Source organism: Mercenaria mercenaria, unplaced genomic scaffold (assembly GCF_021730395.1).
Source record: "Mercenaria mercenaria strain notata unplaced genomic scaffold, MADL_Memer_1 contig_4485, whole genome shotgun sequence".
In the NCBI taxonomy this organism is placed as follows: Eukaryota; Metazoa; Mollusca; class Bivalvia; order Venerida; family Veneridae; genus Mercenaria; species Mercenaria mercenaria.
Window position 1 is genome coordinate 40,766 of NW_026462716.1, and position 16,051 is coordinate 56,816.

General features: G+C 36.8%; 1 long non-coding RNA gene across 1 annotated transcript; it reads left to right on the top strand.

Annotated features, from left to right (window-relative positions):
• The first annotated feature begins 4,771 nt into the window (after positions 1-4,771).
• Positions 4,772-12,404, top strand: LOC128553910 (uncharacterized). Its single transcript, XR_008369465.1, has 2 exons — positions 4,772-10,588; positions 10,871-12,404. It is a non-coding gene; the product is annotated as an uncharacterized LOC128553910 (long non-coding RNA).
• Positions 12,405-16,051: the final 3,647 nt, after the last annotated feature.

Genomic DNA, 16,051 nt, shown 5'->3' on the forward strand with positions numbered 1-16,051 from the left:
CAATTCGTTAGTGGAACAGTCTTGCCAAGTTCAGGGGATGCAGAAAATTTTAATGTTGTTTTAAGAAAATATGAAGGAACAAACTGACAGACATTGGGAGGCCACATTAGTTCACCAGGAGTACTATCAAAGATCATTATTCGCATGCATATTTAACAGAGAGTCAATGCCATTTAATTTTAAACTAAATGGTAAATATCCACGTTGATTGATTGTTTCATGAAATAGAAGAGCTAGCTGTTATATCTATGCCACGCATAAGATACTTAGAAATGATCAATAATCACCATTGGAAGTGACAGAAATATCCAAAAAACAAAGCTGCTTTGACAAACATAATTATTATTATCTTTACAGTCAGACTAAACGTGCTTACTGTGTTTTCACTCTATCAAAACAGGGCTTACAGTAAAAGAAAACAGCCAGAAAATGGGGGTAGTTGACGTAGAACCATCAATTTTGGTAAATAGGCACAACTACATGAACGGACACGTATAACATGCAGAAAACTGTCATAATTACTGGGGAAAAGGGCAAAATTACATACAAAATCGAGACATTTATTTGTAAACATTGCACTCGAGCGCAAAATGAAATATAAAGCAAAAACCCACTTAGCAGTCAAAAAATATCTCTGCCACAAAGTGCTAAAGGTGAGCTATTGTGATCATCCTTGTTAGGCTAATTTCAAACTGGGTTATCAAACTTCCTTAACTTGGACACTGGGTCTAATTATAGAAGAGCCTTGTTAAGTCTGGAGAGAACATCATTAACTTGATCTTTGTAAAAAGTTGACAGAATGTTTGTTTCTATGAAATCTGGTCAAGATCAAAACTGGTTTACCAGAGGTCAAAAACTAGGTCGTTAGGTTAAATAATAGGAGAACATTTAAAACACTTGTAAGACCACATTTTTCATTTGATCTTCCTAAAAGAATTGTCAAAATGTTTGCCTATGAAATCTATATTGAGTTCAAAACTTGATTTTATAGGTTAAAAACTAGATCTCTAGGGACAAATCACAGAAAGACATCATTAACACTCAATAGGTCACATTTTCTACCTGCATGCTGATTCTCATGAGACTTGATCAGAATTTTTTGTCTGTTTTAAATCTAGGATAAATTTGTAACTTGGTCATTTGGGAAAAGACTAGGTTATCGGGTCAAATCATATGTCGTACGGGGCACCCAGCCCCCGTTTGGTCAATGGGCGTTTTAGGGCTGTCCTGCGGTTTTCTTCGCCCTAACACTGTATATACGGCAATCACAGGGGGACACACCGGAAAATGGGGAATAGCTCTGGCAGAGCCCCTGTGATGCTGATCTATTGGTTTGCCACGTCATGACAGAGTCCAGTGCAAATAAATACAATCCAATGTTTCTATGTTTTATTTAAGTAATAACAATTCTTAGCAATAACAGTCTGCATATCACAATATTGTAATCATAAATCCAATTATGTCTGTTGTAAACTTTAAGGTTAAGAATTAACTAATTTGAACAGTTCTTGTTTAAGGCTGACTAAGTTAAAGTCATTAATTATGCCAATGTGGCTATGTTATGCCACTAGAACATTTTCATGTCTTAACTGTTCTGTTGCTAAAAATCAAGTCCCTTAACATAAGAAAGATTTCATATTCTGAAAAATGCTGTGAATGAATTGTCCAATCAGAAAAGTTGGGGCTGTCCCCTTTTTCATTTAAATTAACCAATGAAATTAACTTCAAGTAAAACATGACAGATTTCTACAACTTGTCTTAAACCCTTTTAGTGTAAGCTGCCGTCTCTAACAAAACAATAGAGGTGCTAAGATACTTTAGATTGTTCAGAATCCAAACTGATTAACATTTGATTAAAGCCATATTTCTTAAAATATTCTACATTGTCAAAATAGTTACATCAGCTTTCCAAACAAGATTTAGAAAATAAGGATTTCCTGTCTTAATGAAAAACTTGTAAAAATACCCACAATAAATTATTATTCAACAATATTGAAAATACAAACATCTAAAGTATTAAATTAAAAACAGTCTTGCCTTTACAATTACTTCAAAAAAACTTGGACCAGAAATTTCAGCTATCACACATAGAAAAAACTTGGTTAACACTTTTGAGGCCACTTTTTTAACCTGGTCTTCGTGAGACTTTGTTAGAATGTTTGTCTGTTTAATATCTAGGACAAATTTGTTACTGGGTGACTTTTATGGACAGCTCTTGTTTTTTCAGCATGATCATCATAAATCTTTGATTGAAAGTTTGATGTGTGAGGTCAAAAACTATATCACTAGGTCAAATCATTGAATAACTTGGTTTGTGATCTATCTGACTTACATAAAACATGGTCAAAATTGTAGCTGTTTGAAATCTAGGCCAAATTAGATACTAATTATTATCTGGGATGAGAATCAGGTCTGGTGAGTGGGACATCATTTGCTTATGTGAATGGGAACATAGTTGCATCAGGGCATATCACTTTTGGAAATTTCATATCGCAATACATCTTTTTACAGCCGAACCATAATATACCAGTATACCTGTAATACTGTACATCCCTAGCTAGCTCCAGTTTGCTTTGTGTGAGGCTCACAATTATATTTTCATTTCAGGGCAGAAGCCGAAGTTTGGCGAAAGAAAATGATTGAAGAGAAAAAGAAGAGTAATTCGGAAGACTATATGACTGAGGTTGCTGTTGCAAGTGTATCAGACGTTATTCATGGAGGCCATCTCAGTCATGTTACAAAAAATCAGCCAGCTGCTGGGAGCGAAGTGGCAGTGACTATGAATATATCTGTTAAAAGAAATGTTGATCCGTATGTATCAATGTTTATGAAAAATTATGTGCAAAAGGAACAAATATGTCCTGGAAATGAAGCTGCAGGTAGAGTTGCTACAGGGAATGATGTTGGAAAACTATTTCCTGTTGACGTAAAGAGTAGAGTAATAAAAAGTTTCTCTGACTCTGCAAGAACTGATATCGAACAGGCTTCTGGTCTTTTACAGCAAACTACTAAGGGGTATGGAATTTTCAGACTGGCTGATAAGAGTGTGGGTAAATCTGTTAAAGTTATGACAAATCTTGTACAGGGATCATTGCCTTTACACCAGAATTTACACTTTCCTCTCCAAGATTCATTTTCTGGTGGAGAGAGTGATGGGACAAGAGAAAATGGAATTGTGGGATATAAAGATGGCAGCCAGCTACAGGATAAACCCAGATAAGTGTGACGGTGAAGAGACAGTGGTAGAAGATACACATGTGATATCTGAAATAAAAGGGAGAAAACACAAGCTGTAATGTTCATAGATAACAATGAATGTGTAGGAGAGGTTGTAATTGACCAAGAAACTGTAATATAATGTTAATAAATATGATAATAATTAAATTTAAAAGAACTAAGAACACTGATTTGGATATTGAGAATAGATGACAGTCTAATATTCAAAAATGATTTATGTTTGTTCAGTGGTATTTGGTTGCAACTCTGAACTGTGATAAACACTGTTCAGTTAAGTAAGTTGACCTCCACATTTAGTTTTTAGCTCACCTGTCACAAAGTGACAAGGTGAGCTTTTGTGATCGCGCGGTGTCCGTCGTCCATCGTTCGTGCGTGCGTCCGTAAACTTTTGCTTGTGACCACACTAGAAGTCACATTTTTTGTGGGATCTTTATGAAAGTTGGTCAGAATGTTCATCTTGATGATATCTAGGTCAAGTTCGAAACTGGGTCACGTGCCTTCAAAAACTAGGTCAGTAGGTCTAAAAATAGAAAAACATTTTGACCTCTCTAGAGGCCATATATTTCACAAGATCTTCATGAAAATTGGTCAGAATGTTCACCTTGATGATATCTAGATCAAGTTCGAAACTGGGTCACGTGCCATCAAAACTAGGTCAGTAGGTCTAAAATAGAAAAACCTTGTACCTCTCTAGAGGCCATATATTTCACAAGATCTTCATGAAAATTGGTGAGAACATTCACCTTGATGATATCTAGGTCAAGTTCCAAACTGGGTCACGTGCCATCAGAAACTAGGTCAGTAGGTCAAATAATAGAAAAACCTTGTGACCTCTCTAAAGGCCATATTTTTCATGGGATCTGTATGAAAGTTGGTCTGAATGTTCACCTTGATGATATCAAGGTCAAGTTTGAAACTGGTCAACTGCGTCAAAAACTAGTCAGTAGTCTAAAATTAGAAAAACTTTTGACCTCTCCAGAGGCCATATTTTCAATGGATCTTCATGAAAATTGATCTGAGTGTTCCCTTGATGATATCTAGGTCGTTTCAAAACTGGGTCACGTGCGGTCAGAAACTAGGCCAGTAGGTATATTTTTCATGGGATCTGTATGAAAGTTGGTCTGAATGTTTATCTTGATGATATATAGGTCAAGTTTGAAACTGGGTCAACTGCGATCAAAACTAGATTCGTAGGTCTTGAAATAGAAAACCTTGTGACCTCTCTAGAGGCCATACCCTTGAATGGATCTTCATTGAAATTGGTCAGAATGTTCACCTTGATATCTAGGTCAAGTTCGAAACTGGGTCAACTGCTAGGTCAGTAGGTCTAAAAATGGGAAAACCTTGTGACCTCTCTAGAGGCCATACTTTTCAATGGATCTTCATGAAAGTTGGTCAGAATGTTCACCTTGATGATATCTAGGTCAAGTTTGAAACTGGGTCACGTGCCTTCAAAAACTAGGTCAGTAGGTCAAATAATAAAAAAAACCTTGTGACCCTCTAGAGGCCATATATTCATGAGATCTTCATGAAAATTGGTCAGAATGTTCACCTTGATGATATCTAGGTCATTTTGAAAGTGGGTCACGTGCCTTCAAAAACTAGGTCAGTAGGTCAAATAATAGAAAAACCTTGTGACCTCTCTAGAGGCCATATTTTTCATGGGATCTGTATGAAAGTTGGTCTGAATGTTCATCTTGATGATATCTAGGTCAACTTTGAAAGTGGGTCACGTGCCTTCAAAAACTAGGTCAGTAGGTCAAATAATAGAAAAATCTTGTGACCTCTCTAGAGGCCATATTTTTTATGGGATCTGTATGAAAGTTGGTCTGAATGTTCATCTTGATGATATCTAGATCAAGTTAGAAACAGGGTCATGTGCGGTCTAAAACTAGGTCAGTAGGTCTAAAAATAGAAAAACCTTGTGACCTCTCTAGAGGCCATACTTGTGAATGGATCTCCATAAAAATTGGTCAGAATGTTCATCTTGATGATATCTAGGTCAAGTTCGAAAGTGGGTCACGTGCCGTCAAAAAGTAGGTCAGTAGGTCTATAATAAAAAACGTTGTGACCTCTCTAGAGGCCATATTTTTCATGGGATCTGTATGAAAGTTGGTCTGAATGTTTATCTTGATGATATATAGGTCAAGTTTGAAACTGGGTCAACTGCGATCAAAAACTAGGTCAGTAGGTCTTGAAATAGAAAAACCTTTTGACCTCTCTAGAGGCCATACCCTTGAATGAATCTTCATGAAAATTGGTCAGAATGTTCACCTTGATGATATCTAGGTCAAGTTTGAAACTGGGTCACGTGCCTTAAAAAACTAGGTCTGTAGGTCAAATAATAAAAAAGCCTTGTGACCTCACTAGAGGCCTTACTTTTCATGGGATCTGTATGAAAGTTGGTCTGAATGTTCATCTTGATGATATCAAGGTCAAGTTTGAAACTGGGTCAACTGCGGTCAAAAACTAGGTCAGTAGGTCTAAAATTAGAAAAATCTTTTGACCTCTCCAGAGGCCATATTTTTCAATGGATCTTCATGAAAATTGATCTGAATGTTCACCTTGATGATATCTAGGTCAGTTTCAAAACTGGGTCACGTGCGGTCAGAAACTAGGCCAGTAGGTATATTTTTCATGGGATCTGTATGAAAGTTGGTCTGAATGTTTATCTTGATGATATATAGGTCAAGTTTGAAACTGGGTCAACTGCGATCAAAACCTAGATTAGTAGGTCTTGAAATAGAAAAACCTTGTGACCTCTCTAGAGGCCATACCCTTGAATGGATCTTCATTGAAATTGGTCAGAATGTTCACCTTGATATCTAGGTCAAGTTCGAAACTGGGTCAACTGCTAGGTCAGTAGGTCTAAAAATAGGAAAACCTTGTGACCTCTCTAGAGGCCATACTTTTCAATGGATCTTCATGAAAGTTGGTCAGAATGTTCACCTTGATGATATCTAGGTCAAGTTTGAAACTGGGTCACGTGCCTTCAAAAACTAGGTCAGTAGGTCAAATAATAAAAAAAACCTTGTGACCTCTAGAGGCCATATATTTCATGAGATCTTCATGAAAATTGGTCAGAATGTTCACCTTGATGATATCTAGGTCATGTTTGAAAGTGGGTCACGTGCCTTCAAAAACTAGGTCAGTAGGTCAAATAATAGAAAAACCTTGTGACCTCTCTAGAGGCCATATTTTTCATGGGATCTGTATGAAAGTTGGTCTGAATGTTTATCTTGATGATATATAGGTCAAGTTTGAAACTGGGTCAACTGCGATCAAAACCTAGATTAGTAGGTCTTGAAATAGAAAAACCTTGTGACCTCTCTAGAGGCCATACCCTTGAATGGATCTTCATTGAAATTGGTCAGAATGTTCACCTTGATATCTAGGTCAAGTTCGAAACTGGGTCAACTGCTAGGTCAGTAGGTCTAAAAATAGGAAAACCTTGTGACCTCTCTAGAGGCCATACTTTTCAATGGATCTTCATGAAAGTTGGTCAGAATGTTCACCTTGATGATATCTAGGTCAAGTTTGAAACTGGGTCACGTGCCTTCAAAAACTAGGTCAGTAGGTCAAATAATAAAAAAAACTTTGTGACCTCTAGAGGCCATATTTTTCATGGGATCTATATGAAAATTGGTCTGAATGTTCATCTTGATGATATCTAGGTCAAATTCGAGACTGGGTGAACTGTGCTCAAAAACTAGGTCCGTAGATCTAAAAATAGAAAAACCTTGTGACCTCTTTAGAGGCCATACTTGTGAATGGATCTTCATAATTGGTCAGAATGTTCATCTTGATGATATCTAGGTCAAGTTTGAAACTGGGTCATGTGCGGTCCAAAACTAGGTCAGTAGGTTTAAAAATAGAAAAACCTTGTGACCTCCCTAGAGGCCATAGTTTTTGATGGATCTTCATGAAAATTGGTCAGAATGTTCACCTTGATGATATCTAGGTCAAGTTTGAAACTGGGTCACATGCCATCAATAACTAGGTCAGTAGGTCAAATAACAAAAAAACCTTGTGACCTCTGTAGAGGCCATATTTTTCATGGGATCTGTATGAAAGTTGGTCTGAGTGTTCATCTTGATGATATCTAGGTCAAGTTTGAAACTGGGTCAACTGCGGTCAAAAACTAGGTCAGTAGGTCTAAAAATAGAAAAACCTGGTGACCTCTCTAGAGGCCATACCTTTCAATGGATCTTCATGAAAATAAGTCAGAATGTTCACCTTGATGATATCTAGGTCAGATTCGAAACTGGGTCACGTGCCGTCAAAAACTAGGTCAGTAGGTCTAAAAATAGAAAAACCTTGTTACCTCTCTAGAGGCCATACTTGTGAATGGATCTTCATGAAAATTGGTCAGAATGTTCCCCTTGATGATATCTAGGTCAAGTTTGAAACTGGGTCACATGCTATCAATAACTAGGTCAGTAGGTCAAATAATAAAAAACCTTGTGACCTCTCTAGAGGCCATATTTTTCAATGGATCTTCATGAAAATTGGTTAGAATTTTTATCTTGATGATATCTAGGTCAGGTTCAACACTGGGTCACATGAGCTCAAAAACTAGGTCACAGTGTCAAATAATAGAAAACGATGTCATACTCGGTTTAAAACTGGGCCATATGGGGACAGGTGAACGATTCAGGACCATCATGGTCCTCTTGTTATTATTGGCCGTAGGGAAAAATTGAGACCACTTTTTAGCTCGACTATTCGAAGAATAGTCGAGCTATTCTACTCACCCTGGCGTCGGCGTCGGCGTCGGCGTCACACCTTGGTTAAGTTTTTGCATGCAAGTACATACAGCTATCATTTAAAGGCATATAGCTTTGAAACTTATTTATTCTTTTTCTAGGTCAATTACCAACCTCACTGGGTCGAGTTCCATAACTCTAACATGTATTTTGAGCAAATTATGCCCCTTTTTGGACTTAGAAAATTCTGGTTAAAGTTTTACATGCAAGTTACTATCTCCAAAACTAATGCAGATATTGAATTGAAACTTCACATGTGTCTTTGGGGTTATAAAACTAGTTGATAGCACCAAGTCCCATAACTCTGACCTTCATTTTGGCCAAATTATGCCCCCTTTTGGACATAGAAAATTCTGGTTAAAGTTTTGCGTGCAAGTACATACAGCTATTACTAAAAGGCATATAGATTTGAAACTTATTTTTTCTTTTTCTAGATCAATTACCTACCTCACTGGGTCAAGTCCCATAACTCTGACATGTATTTTGGGCAAATTATGCCCCCTTTTGGACTTAGAAATTCTGGTTAAAGTTTTGCGTGCAAGTACATACAGCTATTACTAAAAGACATATATATTTGAAACTTATTTTTTCTTTTTCTAAATCAATTACCTACCTCACTGGGTCAAGTCCCATAACTCTGACATGTATTTTGGGCAAATTATGCCCCCTTTTGGACTTAGAAATTCTGGTTAAAGTTTTGCGTGCAAGTACATACAGCTATTACTAAAAGGCATATATATTTGAAACTTATTTTTTCTTTTTCTAGATCAATTACCTACCTCACCGGGTCAAGTCCCATAACTCTGACATGTATTTTGGGCAAATTATGCCCCCTTTTGGACTTAGAAAATCCTGGTTAAAGTTTTACATGCAAGTTACTATCTCCAAAACTAATGCAGATATTGAATTGAAACTTCACATGTGTCTTCGGGGTTATAAAACTAGTTGATAGAATCAAGTCCCATAACTCTGACATGTATTTTGGGCAAATTATCCTTCCTTTTGGACTTAGAAAATCCTGGTTAAAGTTTTGCGTGCAAGTACATACAGCTATTACCAAAAGGCATATAGCTTTGGAACTTATTTATTCTTTTTCTAGGCCAATTACCAAGCTCACTGGGTCAAGTTCCATAACTCTAAGTTGTATTTTGAGCAAATTATGCCCCCTTTTGGACTTAGAAAATTCTGGTTAAAGTTTTACATGCAAGTTACTATCTCCAAAACTAATGCAGATTATGGAATTGAAACTTAACATGTTTCTTCGGGGTTATAAAACTAGTTGATAGCATCAAGTCCCATAACTCTGATATGCATTTTGGTCAAATTATGTCCCCTTTCGAACTTAAAACTCTTTTGATATTTAACATTTTGGGTAATAATTTCCTGCTTCTGTGACAATATTTCGAATAGTCGAGCTTGGCTGTCTTACGGACAGCTCTTGTTTGTGGTACAGCATGGATGGTACCTCCAATTTTTAGGTGTATTTTGACATATCTGTACCTTGTAAGAATTTTTTTTTCTTTTTGGTTAAATTTCTTCGCTTTGTTGTTCCTGTCCTTTGGACTTAGATATTTTTTCTGAGGACCTTCTTGTCCTCAAGTGCTTCTTGTCCTCAATGATAACAGGTGAGCGATATAGGGCCATCATGGCCCTCTTGTTTAAAGTTCTATTGGGTAAAACAGACAAAGCAACTAGTCAATGGAGAATGTGTATTACCATATTTTCCCTAAGTCTTTGGATACCCTTAATCTTGAGACACCCCTAAATCTGTAAAAATAATTATTTTTCATGTCCCTAATGTTTTGGACATGTATTTTCTCAGAGTATTTTTCGTCTCTAAGTGTTGGGACTATTTGTGTGTACCGATTCAAGATGTAAATCAAGTACCGTTATTATGCATTGTATGGTGTTGTATCTATCAAAATATCAAATAATTATAAGAACCAAAGAATATTTTTTGTAACCTTTTCTGGTCGTTATTTTAGTGCATTTGTACTAGCTGAATTCGGCTATTCCGTGCCAGTAAAGTGCTTTTTACCATACCAATTAAAAGTTGTATGTTTTGGCTGCAGCCATTACAGGAAATCCGTTTTCCATAAGTTATTATGCCCCTCTTCAAAAAAGGAGGGGTATATTGTTTTGCAGATGTCGGTCTGTCTGTTGGTCGGTATGTAGACCAATCCGTTTCCGGATGATAACTCAAGAACGCTTTTGCCTAGGATCATGAAAGTTGATAGGGAGATTGGTCATAACCAGCAGATGACCCCTATTGATTTTGAGATAAGTAGGTCAAAGGTCAAGGTCACTGTGACCTAGAACAGTTAAATGGTTTCCTGATGATAACTCAAGAACACTTAAGCCTAGGATCATGAAAATTGACAGGAAGGTTGGTCATGACCAGCAGATGACTCCTATTGATTTTGAGATCAATAGGTCAAAGGTCAAGGTCACAGTGACACAGAACAGTTAAACAGTTTCCCGATGATAGCTCAAGAATACTTTGGCCTATGATCATGAAAGTTGACAGGGAGATTGTTCATGTCCAGCAGATGACCCCTATTGATTTTAAGGTCAGTAGGTCAGAGGTCAAGGTCACAGTGACACTGAACAGTTAAACAGTTTCTGAATGATAACTTAAGAACGCTTGGGCCCTAGGATCATGAAAATTGATGGGGAGGTTGATCATGACCAGCAGATGACCCCTATTAATTTTGAGGTCAGTAGGTCAAAGGTCAAGGTCACACTGACCCAGAACAGTTCTATGGTTTCCAGACGATAACTTGTGAATGCTTGGGCCTAGGATAATGAAACTTGATAGGGAGGTTGATCATGATCAGCAGATGGCCCTGTTGATGTTTAGGTCTAAGGTCAAGGTCACAGTGACCCAGAACAGTTAAACGGTTTCTTGATGATAACTCAAGAACGCTTTGGCCTAGGATCATGGAACTTAATAGGGAGGTTGATCATGACCAGCAGATGACCTCCGTTTATTTTAAGGTCAATAGGTCAAAGGCCAAGGTCACATTGACCCAGAACAGTAGAACTTTTGTATACAATGACCAAATAATTTCTGTTCCTTGTGCAATTACTGAATGCATGAAGGGGGGCATTTCATGTTATACGAGCTCTTGTTTATTTTTATTCACGTACTGACTGGAATTTACCCGCGAATCATAACAAGAGGGCCATGTTGGCCCTATATGCGCACCTGTAAACATGGCCTCAGAATCATCAAGATAAACATTCTGACCAAGTTTCAATGAGATAGGGTCATAAATGCGGCTTCTACAATGTTAACAAGCTTTTTCTTTGACCATATGCAATCATTCTATGAAATACGAGGCTTGAAGACCTAAGCGTTCTTCAGCTACCGATTGGACCCCCAAAACAATTGAGGTTATTTACTGAACACAGGCAATCATCCTACAAAGTCTGACCACTGTAGGCCTAAGCATTCTGTAGTTATTCAGCAGAAACCAGACTGACATGAGCAAAACAATATTTCTATTGGAAAGGGGGAGGGAGGATAAAAATTCTTTTACAACTGACTATTGATGGACATTGTAAGCCTTTCCCATCTTCTCCTATGCCTGGGAAGGGTTATAATTGATTTCTAGTACAAGCATTTCTGTTATTAATTGGTGTAACCCAGAATAGTAACAAACTCCTTATTATTTTTTTAATAGATTTAATAGAATGTTGTAAGTAATGTTGATAATATAACAAAGTATTTACATCAGCAGTGATTTTATTAAGAATCATTACAGATAACTAATTCACTATTTATGTACAATGCATTTGTATTTAAATACGCAGCATACTGAAAAATACATCATGTCAGATGCAGAATTTATGTTTAAAAATTTATCTGCATAAATCATTGTTCTTTTGACTTGCTTTAGAAAATTCAAAATGATGGTTACATAATATTGAATCATGTTCATTGTTTTGTTTTTGTTGTGTTTAGTGTCACATAGACACAAACTTTGTCGTAATATTGGCTCTACTTTCAACTGTTTTTTCATAGTTGTACTGTAACATCTGTCATTCTTCAGCATTTATCAGATATGCATACTAATAATTTTTCTGCATATTTGTGCTTGGTTATATATGTACAGTACTTTATCTTACAGTTGATACAAACAGATTTGCACATCTTGAATGGTAGCATTCTCAAGATTGTTTTATGCTGACTTTGATTTTTTGTTTGGTTTAATGTTGCAGTCATATATTGATTATCCAGCTTTGATGGTGGAGGAAGAGGGGGCACCTGGGTAGAACCATTGACCTCCAGTAAGCCAGCTGGATGGCTTCCTCATTATGACTGATTAGTTGAATTTAAGTAAAACATTATTGTCTTTAAAATAGGAAAAAAATAAATAAATAAAATATGACAAGACAGTACTTGTATTTTTCAGTATACTAAATACAATCACAAATGAAAAAAAGGTTTGCACAAAAAACTATAAATTAAAATAATTCTACAATTGTAGCATTTTAGCTCTTGGTTGAACAAAGTTATTTCATACATGCCATATCTCCCGCCGGGAGCCTTTTTCTCCCGTATTTTCAGTATATCTCCCGGTCTCCCGCCGGGACATGAAAACCTCCCGTAAAAAAATAAATTCAGAAAAAAAAGTTCTCTGTTGAAAAAGCGTATCTCGGACCCAATGTAGACCTTTAGAAAATACTTGAAATTCAATATCGAGTAGCCCGGAAATACTCTTCAAACATAATTTTGATAGTTGTCTGTAATCCCTAGCTTGTTTATTGAGAGATGCACGCCTGAGGCATTAATTATCTTTCCACCTACTGTCACCATCTGCAAACAATTAACCATTTAATCTTACCCGTAGGCAATTGCATTCGAGATTTTAGACTGATTCAATTACATCAAAGTCGCTGATCTGTAGTTTTTAAAACAATATGTAAACCAGTCTTAAAATTACGTCATTTTACCGCCACCTGCCAAAGTGTACTTTCGTTTTCGCTAACCTCAATATTTATCGAGCCATCAGAAGATGAGACAGGTTAGTGCTAACACCGAGTTCATGCTTCTCAATTCAAATACTTGCACAACATGCAAAAAATCAACCATGATTTAACAAAAATTGGCGAGTTAATGTCAGTCACTACACAGAATTTCGGACAAACATGAATTCGGATAAGTGAATTTTATGAAATAAATTGCAATTAATACTGCCCAAAGAATTGACTACCATTCCTTTGTGATATTGTCATGTTGCAATAATTAACGGGAAAAGAATTCCCAGTTTAAATACATGTAGTTTCAATCTAAATATGGACAATCCAGCAATAGAACGACTTTCATTTTTGTTTCAACAATTCCTGAAAAGAAATGACTGCCCTTAAAAGACTGTTTAGACATGATATGTCTACAATCTTTTGAGTATTGTATGCTTAAACATGTCAAAAAGATCACTCTCTCCAGATGCAGAAGCATCAACACATAAAGCAAAAACAAAGTTCCTGGTTCAATCTTTCACGGAATTCTGAATTTCCTTGGATTAATTAAAGTGCTGTAAGTAATAATCATGCATTCTTTACACAACTGTTGGCTCCACTCATCAATTCAATATAGAAAACTTGATGATTTTTTCATGAAAACGGCTATTTAGCACGTAAAAATGAGCGAATAAAAGTCTCCCTTATTTTTACCCATATCTCCCTTAAAAAAGGACCTGTTGAGGCAAATCTCCCTTATTGACCGTCTGAAAATATGGCATGTATGTTATTTAACATAATGAAATGGGATAAGTTTCAATGATACTAATGTGACCTTTGTTTCAGAATTCAGTTGTGTTATATTAGTTTTGGTCTTGCTGCACAATTGAAACATAAATACATGTATCTCTTTATCATAAATTTTCTAGTATGTTATGTATTCAAAGCAAAATTTGAACCTACGGCAGTAAGGGTCAGGAGATTTGAAATGAGGGACTTTAAACCACTTGGCCAAGGAGGCCTCATCACAAAATATTTATAACTGCACTGCACAATGAAATCTACACAAAATTAAAACAGGCAAGGCAAATACTTATATTCATAGATAATCAATATTTACATAATTTATGAATTATTTACAAGTATACAAATTGTAATATGTCAATTTGAAAGATAAAATATTTAAAACATTCTATTTGAAAATGCATACCATCAATCGTCGGACATTGTCAAGGTTACAACAACAGATATTTGATTGAGGATGTTAAAAGTATTTACATAAAAATATCATATTAAAAGGGCTACTACATAATGCTACATGCCGAATATCTAAGCCCGGGTCATTATGCTTTCAGACAAGAAGATTTTTAAAGTTTTTAGCATAGAAGTATGTAAGGTATGCTTATTACATGGTTTTTATCACAACAAAATGAAAATTGATAAAAAACTACAATACAAAATATTCCATGCTCAAATACATATTATTGTTACAGTTTGTCAAAATCTTCAACATCTACAAAAAAGTTATCACACGCAGTTAATTATGTCTCCCCCAGGAGACATATTGTTTTTGCCCTGTCTGTCCTTCCGTCCGTCCGTACGTCACACTTCATTTCCGAGCAATAACTGGAGAACCATTTGACCTAGAACCTTCAAACTTTATAGGGTTGTAGGGCTGCTGGAGTAGACGACCCCTATTGTTTTTGGGGTCACTCCGTCAAAGGTCAAGGTCACAGGGGCCTGAACATTGAAAACCATTTCCGATCAATAACTAGAGAACCACTTGACCCAGAATGTTGAAACTTCATAGGATGATTGGTCATGAAGAGTAGATGACCCTATTGATTTTGGGTTCACTCTGTCAAAGGTCAAGGTCACAGGGGCCTGAACATTGAAAACCATTTCCGATCAATAACTAGTGAACCACTTGACCCAGAATGTTGAAACTTCATAGGATGGTTGGTCATGAAGAGTAGATGACCCCTATTGATTTTGGGGTCACTCTGTCATAGGTCAAGGTCACAGGGGCCTGAACATTGAAAACCATTTCCGATCAATAACTAGAGAACCACTTGACGCAGAATGTTGAAACTTCATAGGATGATTGTTCATGAAGAGTAGATGACCCCTATTGATTTTGGGTCACTCCGTCAAAGGTCAAGGTCACAGGGGCCTGAACATTGAAAACCATTTCCAATCAATAACTAGAGAACCACTTGACCCAGAATGTTGAAACTTAATAGGATGATTGGTCATGCAGAGAAGATGACCCCTAACAATTTTGGGGTCACTCTGTGAAAGGTCAAGGTCACAGGGGCCCGAACATTGAAAACCATTTCTGGTCAGTAACTTGAGAACCACTTGACCCAGAATGATGAAAATTCATAGGATGATTTGTCATGCAGAGTAGATGACCCCTAACAATTTCAGGGTCACTCTGTTAAAGGTCAAGGCCACAGGGGCCTGAACATGGAAAACCATTTCCAATCAATAACTTGAGAACCTCTCGACCCAGAATGTTGAAACTTCATAGGATGATTGTTCATGCAGAGTAAATGACCTCTATTGTTTTTGGGGTCACTCCATTAAAGGTCAAGGTCACAGGGGCCTGAACATGGATAACCAGTTCCGATCAATAACTTGAGAACCACTTGACCCAGAATGTTGAAACTTCATAGGATGATTGAACATGCAGAGTAGATGACCCCTATTGATTTTGGGGTCAGTCTATTAAAGGTCAAGGCCACAGTACATGTAAAATCATTTTTTGGAAATAACTTGAGAACCACTTGACCTACAATGTTGAAACTTAATAGGATGATTGGACATGCATAGTAGATGACCCCTATTTATTTTGAGGTCACTTGATCAAAGGTCACGGTCACAGGAGCATGAACAGTGACTTGAGAACCACTAGGCCAAGAGTGTTGAAATTTAGCGGGATGACTGGACATGCCAAGTAGATGTCATGATCCCTATTGCAGCCAACCATCAGTGTCTCTTTGACTTTCGCTCCTGACCCCTATTGACTTCTTGCCTATAGGACTTTGCATTGGGGGAGACATGCACTTTTTTACAAAAGC